This window comes from Macrobrachium rosenbergii, chromosome 21 (assembly GCF_040412425.1).
Source record: "Macrobrachium rosenbergii isolate ZJJX-2024 chromosome 21, ASM4041242v1, whole genome shotgun sequence".
Taxonomy (NCBI): domain Eukaryota; kingdom Metazoa; phylum Arthropoda; class Malacostraca; order Decapoda; family Palaemonidae; genus Macrobrachium; species Macrobrachium rosenbergii.
In genome coordinates, this window is record NC_089761.1 from 61,315,123 (window position 1) to 61,326,515 (window position 11,393).

General features: G+C 50.2%; 1 protein-coding gene across 4 annotated transcripts in view; it reads right to left on the reverse strand.

Moving 5' to 3' along the window:
• LOC136850241 (probable methylthioribulose-1-phosphate dehydratase) overlaps positions 1–10,785 on the reverse strand; it is a 188,759-nt gene extending 177,974 nt beyond the window's left edge. For 2 of the 4 annotated variants that reach the window (XM_067123912.1, XM_067123910.1), the window contains exon 1: positions 10,327–10,464. The gene's annotated coding sequence lies outside the window, so the exon portion shown is untranslated. Of the gene's footprint in view, positions 1–10,326; positions 10,465–10,626 lie in introns of those variants that run through there. The other 2 variants (XM_067123909.1, XM_067123911.1) reach the window with 2 other exon arrangements.
• Between the last annotated feature and the right edge of the window lie 608 nt (positions 10,786–11,393).

Below are 11,393 nucleotides of genomic sequence, written 5' to 3' on the forward strand. Positions count from 1 at the left end.
GAGTAACTGTTGTTTCGTTTTTATTTACACTGCCTTGCAGTGTGTGTGTGTGTGTGTGTGTGTTGGACTGGTGATGAGTTGGGCTGGAGATGAGCTGGGCCGGAGATAAGTTAATGAGATGAGTTGGCGGTGATGAGTTGGCTGGCGATGAGATGGCGGCGATGAGTTGTCCCATTTCGCTCCGAATAGTCTGAATCCTGTCAGAGCTAGAGCGGATGGGTTTTGATGAAATTTCGAGGGGTGGGGCTCTTTGAGAAGCTGTGGACTTTGAGGAAGTAACCTTAGAAAGTCCACAAGAAGTCTTAGAAGGTCTGGGAACCATTCCTTGACTGGCCAAAATGGAGCTAACATTGTCACTGATATGCTGATGTGAGCCCGGAACTTGTTGATCACTGCTCTCCCCATGCTGAAAGGGGGAAAAGCGTAAAGGTCCAGATTCGACCAGTTTACCAGCATGGTATCTGTCACCCATGCCTGTAGGTCAGGAACTGGAGAGCAAAACAGAGGAAGGTGGTAATTCCTTGAAATGGTGAATAGATCCACTGTTGGTCTGGCCCCCAACTTCCGGAGATTGTCACAGACTGTTGAATTCAGAGTCCACTCTGTCGAGAGGAGTTGTCCTTGTCGACTTAGTTTGTCTGCCAGGACATCCATCCTCCCCTGGATGAATCTTGTGATGATCCTGACCTGTTTCTGGTTCACCCAAATGAACAGTTCTCTTGCTGCCTCACACAGGGAGAACCAGTAAGTTCCGCCTGCTTCTTGATGTACGAGAGAGCCGTGGTGTTGTCCAAATCAATCACCACGGTTCTGTCTATGACTACTTCTACAAAGTGCTTCAAGCCTAAATGGGTGGCTGACCACTCCTTGATGGTGATGTGCAACTTCCTTTGCTCCAGGGACCATGTGCCGGAAGCTTCTAGGGTGCCTAAAAGTACTCCCCAACCTAGGGTCGAGGCATCTGCATAAACGGATAGGTCGAGGCTTGGAATACGAAGAGACTTTCCCCCCTGACAGTCTGCATCTGGACGTCCACCACCGGAGGTCCTCCTTTATCTCTGCCATAATCAGAAACGTCACTCTGTCTGGCTGCTCCCTTCTGTTCCAGCTTGCCCTTAGGAAAAACTGGAGGGGCCTCATGTGAAGTCTCCCAAGTCACACAAACTGTTCGATGGATGAGAGGGTTTCCAGCACTCATCCACTGATTCGCAGAGCAAACTGGAAGAGAAAGGAGTCCTTAAACCAATCTCAGGCAGGACTCTATCCTCTTGGGGGAGGGAAAAACCTGAAAACTCAGAGCTGACCCTCATCCCTAAATAGAGAATCTCCTGACTAAGGCTAGTTGAGATGTCTCCTGATTTACAGAAATTCCAATTTCTTTGGCATAGTTCCTGTGACGGGGAGTGGAGGAGCCAATCATCCAGGTGTAGAAAAATGTTTACACATATCAGGCAAAAACATTTCAGCAGAGGGGATACGACTCACGTGAATACCTGAGGTGCAGTGGAAAGACCGCAGCAAAGAGCTCGAAACTGGAAGACTCTGCCCCCGAAGACAAACCTCAGGTATTTCCTGGACACTGGATGGACTGGAATATGGAAGTACATGTCTTGCATATCCAGTGTTATCATCCAGTCACCCTGCTAGATGGAGGATAACACCGAACGTTTTGTCTCCATCCTGAACTTTGTTTTTTGAAAGTAGAAGTTCAATGCGCTGACGTCGAGGACAGGTCTCCATCCCCCCAAGGACTTGGGGACAACAAATAGTCAGTTGTAAAAACCTCTTGAAGAGCAATCTTCCACTACTTCTATGGCTTTCTTCCTTAGAAGAGCTGACACTTCCTCCTTGGGAGCTACAAACCTCTCAGAGCACTTTGAGTATGCCGTCAATGTGATCAGCCAAGTTACAAGAGGAGGGTACTGTTTCAAGGGAATCAAGTAACCCTCTTTTAAAAAAACCCTGATCGTCCAAGGTTCCGCACCTTTGGCACTCCACCTCTTCCAAAAGAGCCTGGCCCCTACAGGTGCACAAAGGATGGGGAAGTCACTTTCTGGAAGAGGGTTTGCTGGAAGTCTTCTTGACAGACTTTGCACCATTCAAATGGGGTCTAGAGAAGCCCTGTCAGCCCTCTCGAAAGGGCTGCTGCTGAAGAGGATATAGACTTGGATGGAACCGAAGCAGGAGGCTCCTTGGGGTGCTTTGCACTAATCCTCTACTTCCTTGAGAGCCTTCCTAGCTGGGGAAGAGAGAGCCATCTTTGGTAGGTGAGAGCTAGAGTCTGACTGATTCCTCATCAGAAAAGTAGAGGCGGGCGAAACCATAGCAGCTGGTTGGAAATGTGAGGGAAAATACACTAAAAAGTACTTCATCAATGAAGCATATGCAGTAGGAGTGGGCTCCTGGACAACCTCTTCCTCTTCAGAAGACACTGGAGACAAAGAAGCCTCTCTAGAAGGCTTAAGCAGGTTGGCGCCTTGTGCAGCAAGCCAAGCACACCATCCAACTGTTTCTCAATGTGTGCAAAAGACAAGCTCTCTGACACAAAAACAAGGGAAGCAAAAGAATATTGGCGCTCGGTTGCCACCGGGCTCCCGGATGACGCAGAGTGTTTACGAGACAGGGTGTCAGAAGAAGAGCGTTTGGAGGAAGAGTGCTTAGGAACCAACAACTAACACTCAGCATGGGAGATATTGGGAGAATGAGCCGGGCTGCGTCACTTACTGCAACCTGGTTGCGGACTAACAGCAGGGTCTCTAGAGCTCTTGGGAGAAATGGGAGAGGGCTCTCTGTCATGCCGCCTCCTTAAAGGACGAGACTCGCCCAGGAAACGCCACATGTCTCTTCCCCGGACTGGAGAGATCAGAATCTGACGACAACTGGTGGGTACTCACAGCGACGCCTTTCCAACAGCTGTTGGGATTATGCACCACAGAATTGGATGAGGGGGCGACTGCCTGTGGGCAAACCCTGCTGACCTCCCTTGGACCTCCGGTATGTCTACTCCCAGGTTCAGGGGTGTGACAGTGACATTCGTTTAGGAGAATCAGCAGGACGAACAGCCACCTCCTCTACTGGCACTGGCACTGGTTTAAAACTCTGAAATTCGTCCATCAGGACCCTAAGAGACTGCCTAATTTAGATACAGTGTTGACAACAATGTCAAAATTTACGGTCAACTTTACTCTCGAGGCTGGCTATGACATTGGGATCGGAAGCATGGGAGTCAGGAACAGGAGTTGATGGAAAAATATTTGGAGGACTAAGGATGGGAGATAATACAAGGGCAGGAGAAGGAGGAACATTGAGGTCTAAGACTTGAGACAAGTTCTAAGCTCACAACCCTACTCTTGGCTCTAACAGCCGCCTTCCTTTTCCTCTCCCTATCTAATTTATTTAAATGAGATTTCAAAACTTTCCACTTTTTCTTATCCCAGTCAACACATTCTGCACAAGTAAGGTCTTTTGAGCACTCTCGTCCTCTACACTCAGCGCAAATTGTATGACTATCGTAAGTCACTTTAGTCATACAAGTCCTACATCCTTCGCTACAATATCTAACACTTGATGCACTAGATTCAGACATATTGTACGAACAACAGCTAAGCTAAGCTGAAAAGCTACCAAAATCAACAATACTTCACCAATTCCAGGAAAAGCGATGAAGAAAATGTCAAAACCAAACCACCAAAACATTCGATTTTGTGATTTTCTCTGGTTTGTTGCATCTATCGTTCCCTGACAGAGGGCCGGGTCATTACCTACACTTATAACAAATCTCTACTGTAAACTTCAAATTTTTAACTGCCGATTGCATAGAAAGTATAGCTATGTAATTACTTGGTAAGTTACATATACAAAAAAATATGAAAAAGTGCAGTATTCACATCGGCAAGGAAAAAACACACAATTTCTTGAGAGAAGGCTTATTTGCCCAAAGGGTTTTAATAATAACAATACAAATAAACAGACAAAACCAAAAAAGGAAGGGGAATGCTCAAGTTCAATCACTGAAAGTTCGAACAGCAAAAGCCAGGTAGTCTCCTGAAAGATGTCTGAATTTGACAGCAGCCAGAAGCAAAGTGGAGTGCAGACTGGCAGGTGGGAGGGGTTTCCCCCTGCCTGTCAGTAGTTAACTATGTTGTCATTTAGGTATGAATGGCCATTCCAGCTCCCGCTCACAAGCAAAATCCTAGGTAGAGAATGAAGGTTTGTATTTGTGTTGGCACAAATGAAAGTGCTGGGAAACAGTGCACACATGCTCAGCCCTTAAACCAAGATCCTCAGTAATTCTACAGAAAAGTTCTACAATACAAAGTCTTTAGTACCAGCCCTGTTTTTGTTTTTGTTACTGTTTATGTCTTTTGTTGCTGTAGTGTTTATGATATTTACCGTCTTTTGTGCTTTTACATTCATCCCCAAGGGGCTGGCACTAAACAAGACAGCCATTTTGCATGTAAACTGGTGGCTACCTAACCAGAGGGGCACGACAGTAGTCAGTTAAAAGAGGAGAATAGTACCGAGGCCCCGATTTGGTAACCACCAGTTTACTTGCAAAATAGCTGTCATGTTTAGTACCAGCCCCTTGGGGAATGAACGTAACAACATACATTAGTGCCAGTAATAATTATAAACATAATACATGGTCTAAAGATAAGCAAAAGCATAGCTATAACCGAACACTACTACCGCACCCCTCTCATTCTGTAGCTACTGATTTACATGCTAAATAGAGGCTGTGTTCAATACCAGCCTGTTGGGGATGAAGATAAAAATGTAAATAAAAGATGTTTAAGAGGTGCAAAAAAAAGACGAGCAGGAAAAGGTACTGCTGCTTTATTGGTGATCCAGGTGGTTTATATAGGAGCAGACTGATGTCGCACCGCGGAATACAATGGGAACAAGGGTGACCTGAGGTTGATAATAATTAACAATAAATACAGTGAACGAGTACACTTTACATTATACAAATGGACAGAATTGAAGTTGAATACAATCTTGATGCCTGCGAAAGAAGAATACATGGTATGCAAATCAGCCCTGGGTAAACAATTATATACATAGTTTAAATGATTGGATTTGTGTGTCCCGGCCACGCCAGGTGTGACGAATTGTAGAGGCAAAGAAAATGGGACGTCACCATAGAAAACTTGCTCAGCAGACTTTACAAATGCTTCCCCCCCACAAGACGTGGGTAACGTATGATTAGTCGGCGTATCTGCTGGGGCGCTGAAGGGTGCCACGGCTGCGTGAGGACATCGGGGAGACACCCAGTGTGTGAGGGCGGCTGACTGCGGGTGTGGGCGGGTGCTTTCGGGGGCGACCGCGTGCCCGCTTCTTACAGGGAGCCGGCTGCGGCGACGGCTGTCCAGGTGGAGGGTGCGGTGTGGGGACGTCTGTGTCCTCCTCCAGGAGGGTGGGCCTGACGCGGTCTACCGACACCCAGTTGTTCTTCCCATGAAGGGCAAGCAGGAACGCCTTGTTGTTCCGCTCCAGCACGCGGAAGGGCCCCCTGTAGGGCCTGGTCAGTGTGGGCGAACGGCGTCATCCCTGACGAAGATGTGGGTGGTGGACAGGCCGGGTGGCGTGAAGGTGGCCGACCTGTCAGTATATGTCCACTTGCAAGGGGCGAACTTGCCGACTATGTCGCGAAGCCTCTGGACAGATGGGTTATGGCAGTCCTCTGTAACTAGCTCACCCGGGACAACGAGGGGCTCGCCGTAGGTTTTCTCAGCTGCAGATGGGGCGCCGTCGGCCCTGGGGGTGGTTCTCAACCCGAGGAGGACCCACGGCAGCTGGTATTTCCAGTCCTCGGTGGTGCAACGGGCCATAAGGGAGACCTTCAGGGACCTGTGAAACCACTCGACCAAGCCGTTGGCAGCGGGGTTGTAGGCCGTGGTGGTGTGATGAGCTGTCCCCAGCAGCTGAGCCAGGGCGAACCACAACTCGGACAGCAAGGCGGGGCCCCTGTCAGTTGTGATGTGGTCAGGGATGCCGAAGTGGCTGATCCAACTGGAGAGTAGGGCCTCGGCGCATGCGCTGATGGTGGCTTCTTGCATTGGCGTGGCTTCGGGCCACCTTGTTGAGCGGTCGACCACCGTCAGGAGATATCTGGACCCGCCTGATGGGAAGGGGCCCAACGATGTCGATGTGAACATGGCCGAACCACCGCCCTGGCTGCGGGAACTCGCCTGCCCCAGACTCGTGTGACATCCCACCTTGCTGGTTTGGCACTGCAGGCAATGCCTCACCCAGGTCCTCGCATCCTTCTGCACTCTGTGCATGACGAACTTCTCTGACAGCAGTTTGGCCGTCGTCCTGCCGGAGGGGTGTGACAGCTCGTGGATGACATCAAATACCTGGCAGCAGCGGGAGGCAGGCACCAAGGGGCAGGGCAGGCCGGTACTGACGTCGCAGAGGAGATTTGGGCCCCTGGGGGGCGAGGGGCACGTCCCTCCACTTCAGGGACGTGATGGCGGTGCGGTAGTCTGGGGTCTCTGGGTCGGCAGCCTGCTCCCTGGCGAGGTCTTCATAGTTGATCCCGAGCTGCACCGTGTTAAGCTCGAATCTGGAGAGGGCGTCCACCACAGGGTTCTTCCTGCCAGGGAGGTATTTGACGGAGCAAGTGAACTCCGTGATGGCCAAGAGGTGTCGCTGCTGTCTGGAAGACCATGCGTCCCCCTGCTTGGTGAAGGCGTGGACCAGCGGCTGGTGGTCCATGTGGATTGTGAAGGGTGTGCCCTCCAGGAGGAACTTGAAGTGCTGGACTGCTCGGTATACAGCGCAGAGTTCCTTGTCGAAGGTGCTGTAGCGGGCCTCTGCGGGGTTGAACTTCTTGCTGAAGAAGGCGATGGGCTGGGGACCGCCGTCAATGACCTGCTCCAGGACAGCTCCACAGGTGACGCTGCTGGCGTCCGTCGTCAGCTGGAGGGGAGCAGTGGGGTTCTGGTGGGCCAAGGCGGTTGCCTCGGCGAGGGCAGCCTTCGTCAGGGAGAAGGCCAGCTGCTGGTTGGGTCCCCATACTAAGGATTTTGGTTGGCCTTTCAGGGTTTCCGTTAGGGGGGCCATGGTGTGTGTGATCCCGGTGATAAACCTCCTGTAGTAGTTCACCATCCCGAGGAACTCCTGGACGGCCTTGACAGAGGTGGGGACAGGAAACCTGGTGACGGCTGCGACTTTGGATGTGAGCGGGCGGACACCATCCGGGGATACCTCGTGGCCCAGGAAGTCGGCTTTCTGGATGCCGAAGGTGCACTTGTCGGAACGTACGACGAGGCCATTCTCCTGCAGGCGCTGCAAGACTGCTCGTATGTGCTTCTGGTGCTCCTTGTGGGACCTGGAAAATATAAGGATATCATCCGCATAGCAGATGCAGAACTTCAGGTCCCCCAGGATGCTGTCCATGAGCCACTGGAAAGTTGCCCCAGCGTTCCTCAGGCCGAAGGTGGAGAAGGCGAAGACGTAGGACCCGAAAGGCGTGATGATGGAGGTCTTCGGTACGTCTTCTGGCGCGACTGGTACCTGGAAATAAGATTTCAAGAGATCCAATTTAGAAAATATTTTGGCCCCGTGGAAGGAGGCTGTGAGATCCTGCATGTTCGCCAGGGGGTAATGGTCAGGTTCCGTTGCGAGGTTGAGCCCCCTGTAGTCGCCACAGGGTCTCCAAGAGCCGTCCCGTTTCTGCACCATGTGGAGGAGGGAGGCCCACGGGCTGGAGGCCTTCTTGTATATTCCCATCCGCTCCATTTTGGCCAAAACGTTCTTGGCCTCCTGAAGGCGCCGATGGGGAAGCCTCCAGAACCTCACATGTGTAGGGGGGCCCTTTGTTTTTATGTGATGGTAGATGCCATGTTTGGCTGGGGCCCCGGGTACCTGGCGGAGCTCGGGCCTGAACACGTCAGGGAACTTCTTTAGCAGCTGTGAGTACTGGTGGGGGGCAGCGGAGCAGATGGTGGCCGCCTTGGGTCTCGTTGCTAACAGGAGGGACTGGCAGGAGTCGGTGTCGAGGAGGCGCTTCCGACCGACATCGACTGCCAGCCCGAAGTGGGCAAGGAAATCCTCAGCTAGGAGCGGGGTCCTTACGTCTGCGACGACGAAGTCCCAGGAATATCTCCGGCCAAGGATGGAGATTGACAGGAGCCTGGTGCCGTAAGAGAGGATGGGGGACCCGTTGGCAGCCGTCAGGGAGGTAGCCGGGTCCGGTGCTTGCTTGTGGTCCTCTCTGGACAGCGGGAAGATTGATCTAACAGCCCCCGTGTTGACCAACATCATCCTGCTGGAGACGGTGTCGCGGATGTAGAAGCCTACTGGCTCTGGACCCCTGGGTTCTTCTGTTGCCATGGCGGCCTGTCCTGCTGGCCGCCGCCTCCCCCGTTTTTTTGGACGGGTGAATGAACAGGGCGGCAGGCAGTTCCAGGCATCCTTGCTAAACCGCCTATGGTAGTGGCAAAGGCCCAGGGGATTCCACCTGTTGTGAGGCGTTGGGCGCCTCCTGGTGACAGCGTTGACCTCCTGCTCTGCGCCCTCCTCCTGCTGGATGACGCTGACGGGGAGTGCGGGCGCTTTTACCCGCTTTGTTGCCTTCACGGAGTCCATCATGTGCTGCGCCGTGCAGATCAGGACCTTGAGCGGCATGGCGTAGGGCTAAGGGATTTGTGTGCGGACCTCTGGGCGGAGCTGACGGTGGAGGAGCTCCTGCGACAGGCTTATTTCGAGTTGTTTTCCACTGCCGTCGGTGTCGGGGAGGGTGAGGAGGTCCTGTATCATGCCCCATGACTCCATGATGCTCTGATCCTGCCATGGGCTGACGGCGAGGTCGAGGGCGCGGGCAGCCCGCTCGGCAACCGGCAGGGAGCATGCCTCGAGGACGGACTTCTTCAGGAGGTGGTAGGTGAGGGGGCGTGCGGCGGACACCCACGGGACGAGCTTCCTGTAGATCTCCTCCGGCAGGGCACTGAGTACTGTGTCTGCTTGTAGCACCTCGTCATTGAGTTCCGCCAGCCTGAATTGACTCTTGACCCTGTAAAGCCACGCCGATGGGTTCCCCTGCGTGAACGGCGGCCCTTGCTTGTCCTGCCGGGCAGGGGAGAGTGAAAGTGTGGGGCACGGGCAGGGGTGTGGAGGAGCGAGAGCCTCGGCGTGGGGCGGGCGCGGGTGATATGGGAGGGAGGTAGACATCCGAATCCGCGAGGTTAGCGGTTAACTGAACGAGGGAGGGGATGTCCGCGCCATGCTCGCTCTTGCCATCTTAATTGGAGTGGGATACTCGCGTCAAAACGCACTTGGAAGCGCACCGTGTGAGTCTGTTAATGACGCTGGTATTTGCCGACGAGAGTCAGCATGCCTGAACCCTGGTTACAGCACCGTAGTTAGACCGTTAGGGGTGTGAGGTAGTTCCTGGAGCCAAGACTGAGTCGCCGTATGGGTCTGCTAATGGCTCCGGGAACCACTCCAGGGTCTCCACTTTAGGAGGTGCAAAAAAAAGATGAACAGGAAAAGGTACTGCTGCTTTATTGGTGATCCAGGTGGTTTATATAGGAGCAGACTGATGTCGCACCACGGAATACAATGGAAACAAGGGTGACCTGAGGTTGATAATAATTAACAATAAATACAGTGAACGAGTACACTTTACATTATACAAATGGACAGAATTGAAGTTGAATACAATCTTGATGCCTGCGAAAGAAGAATACATGGTATACAAATCAGACCTGGGTAAACAATTATATACATAGTTTAAATGATTGGATTTGCGTGACCCGTCACGCCAGGTGTGACGAATTGTAGAGGCAAAGAAAATGGGACGTCACCATAGAAAACTTGCTCAGCAGAGACTTTACAGATGATAAATATTATAAACACACACAAAAGCCATATACATACGCAAAAACATCGGGCGCGGTAGTAGTTTTCAGTTTTACCAATATTTATTATTTTTTTTATTTGTTTTTATGTTCATCCCCAAGGGGCTGGTACCAAACATAGCATCCATTATGCATGTAAATTGGTAACTGCAGAACTGGAGGGGAGTGATGATATTCTTTAGTTTTAGCCAAATGAGGCTAGTTCAAACCATACCAAAAGTTATAAAAAAAGGATAGGCTTGCTTAGGCCTATTACACCAATCATAAATGAGATGTTACACCACAAATATCCTAAACCCCCCTAATATTTATCATGATTACAATACAAACGTAGCTTTGGGCATTATGGGTTCTGTTAAAATATCCATTCGCTAAACACCTCGACGGTGGATGGGCTACTCAGTTCATGTATGCTAAGCTTCACAATACTTGTTTTGCTCGAGTTTAAGTTGTCACCCACCTATCTGATGTTGGCTTGAAATACTAATACAGACATTAGGCTCATACATAAGACAACCCGGCTCTTTTATTGTTCCAAGCACGGGCCAAAGGTCGGCACACTCTAACCCCAAGGAGAGGGACACTGGCTTCAGTGACGGTAGTGACCTTTGTTCTGGCCACTTCGCAAAGATAAGTAAGGAATATCACCGTTAAATAATCAGTCACGTTTCATCTCGAAAGCGTAACGGCTTAGCATACTGTACACTGACTTGAAAACAATTCCCATTAAAGTAGTTTTCAAGAATACTCTGTGGCTTACCTGAGTGAATAGGACGGCAAGATCAGCTGTAATCCGTCGCCCAGTAGCAGCGGCACTCGCACATTCGCAACAACAAACAACAGTGGTTGCGTTCCATTTGTTAGGCAGCGCAGCCCTTCAATTGTAAATCATTCTTCACAATCACCGAGAGGAATGGTTGATAATACACACACACACACACACGTATCTATCTATCTATCTATCTATCTATCTATCTATATATATATATATATATATATATATATATATATATATATATATATATATATGCACATAAACCACATGAAAATATTCTTTATATTGGAAATATTATCTATTATTTTGAAAAATGTTTCATCAATTGTTATTTAGATTCGAGACAGACAATAACAGGGATGGAAAAAAATGAGTTATGTTTACTAAATAAACTATCACGGATTGTTTTTGTAGGCAGTACTAAAGGAGTTTTGCAGCACCCCTTCGGCCCCTAGCTGCAACCCCTTTCAATCCTTTTACTGCACCTCCAATCATCTTTTTCCATCTTGCTATCCACCCTCTCCTGACAATAATTGCATAGTGCAACTACAAGATTTTCCTCCTGTTGCGCCTTTGAAACTTACGTACTCTCAATTTCCTTTCCAGTACTGAATGACCTCACAAGTCTGTGAGGATGGTATTGAGTGACATAATAGTTGGGTGTTCTCTAGTTTATTGGACCAATTTGCACCGGGTGATGTAGAATTGCCAAGCAATGTTATAATCAGTTGAATCACTTCAACTAATGCAAT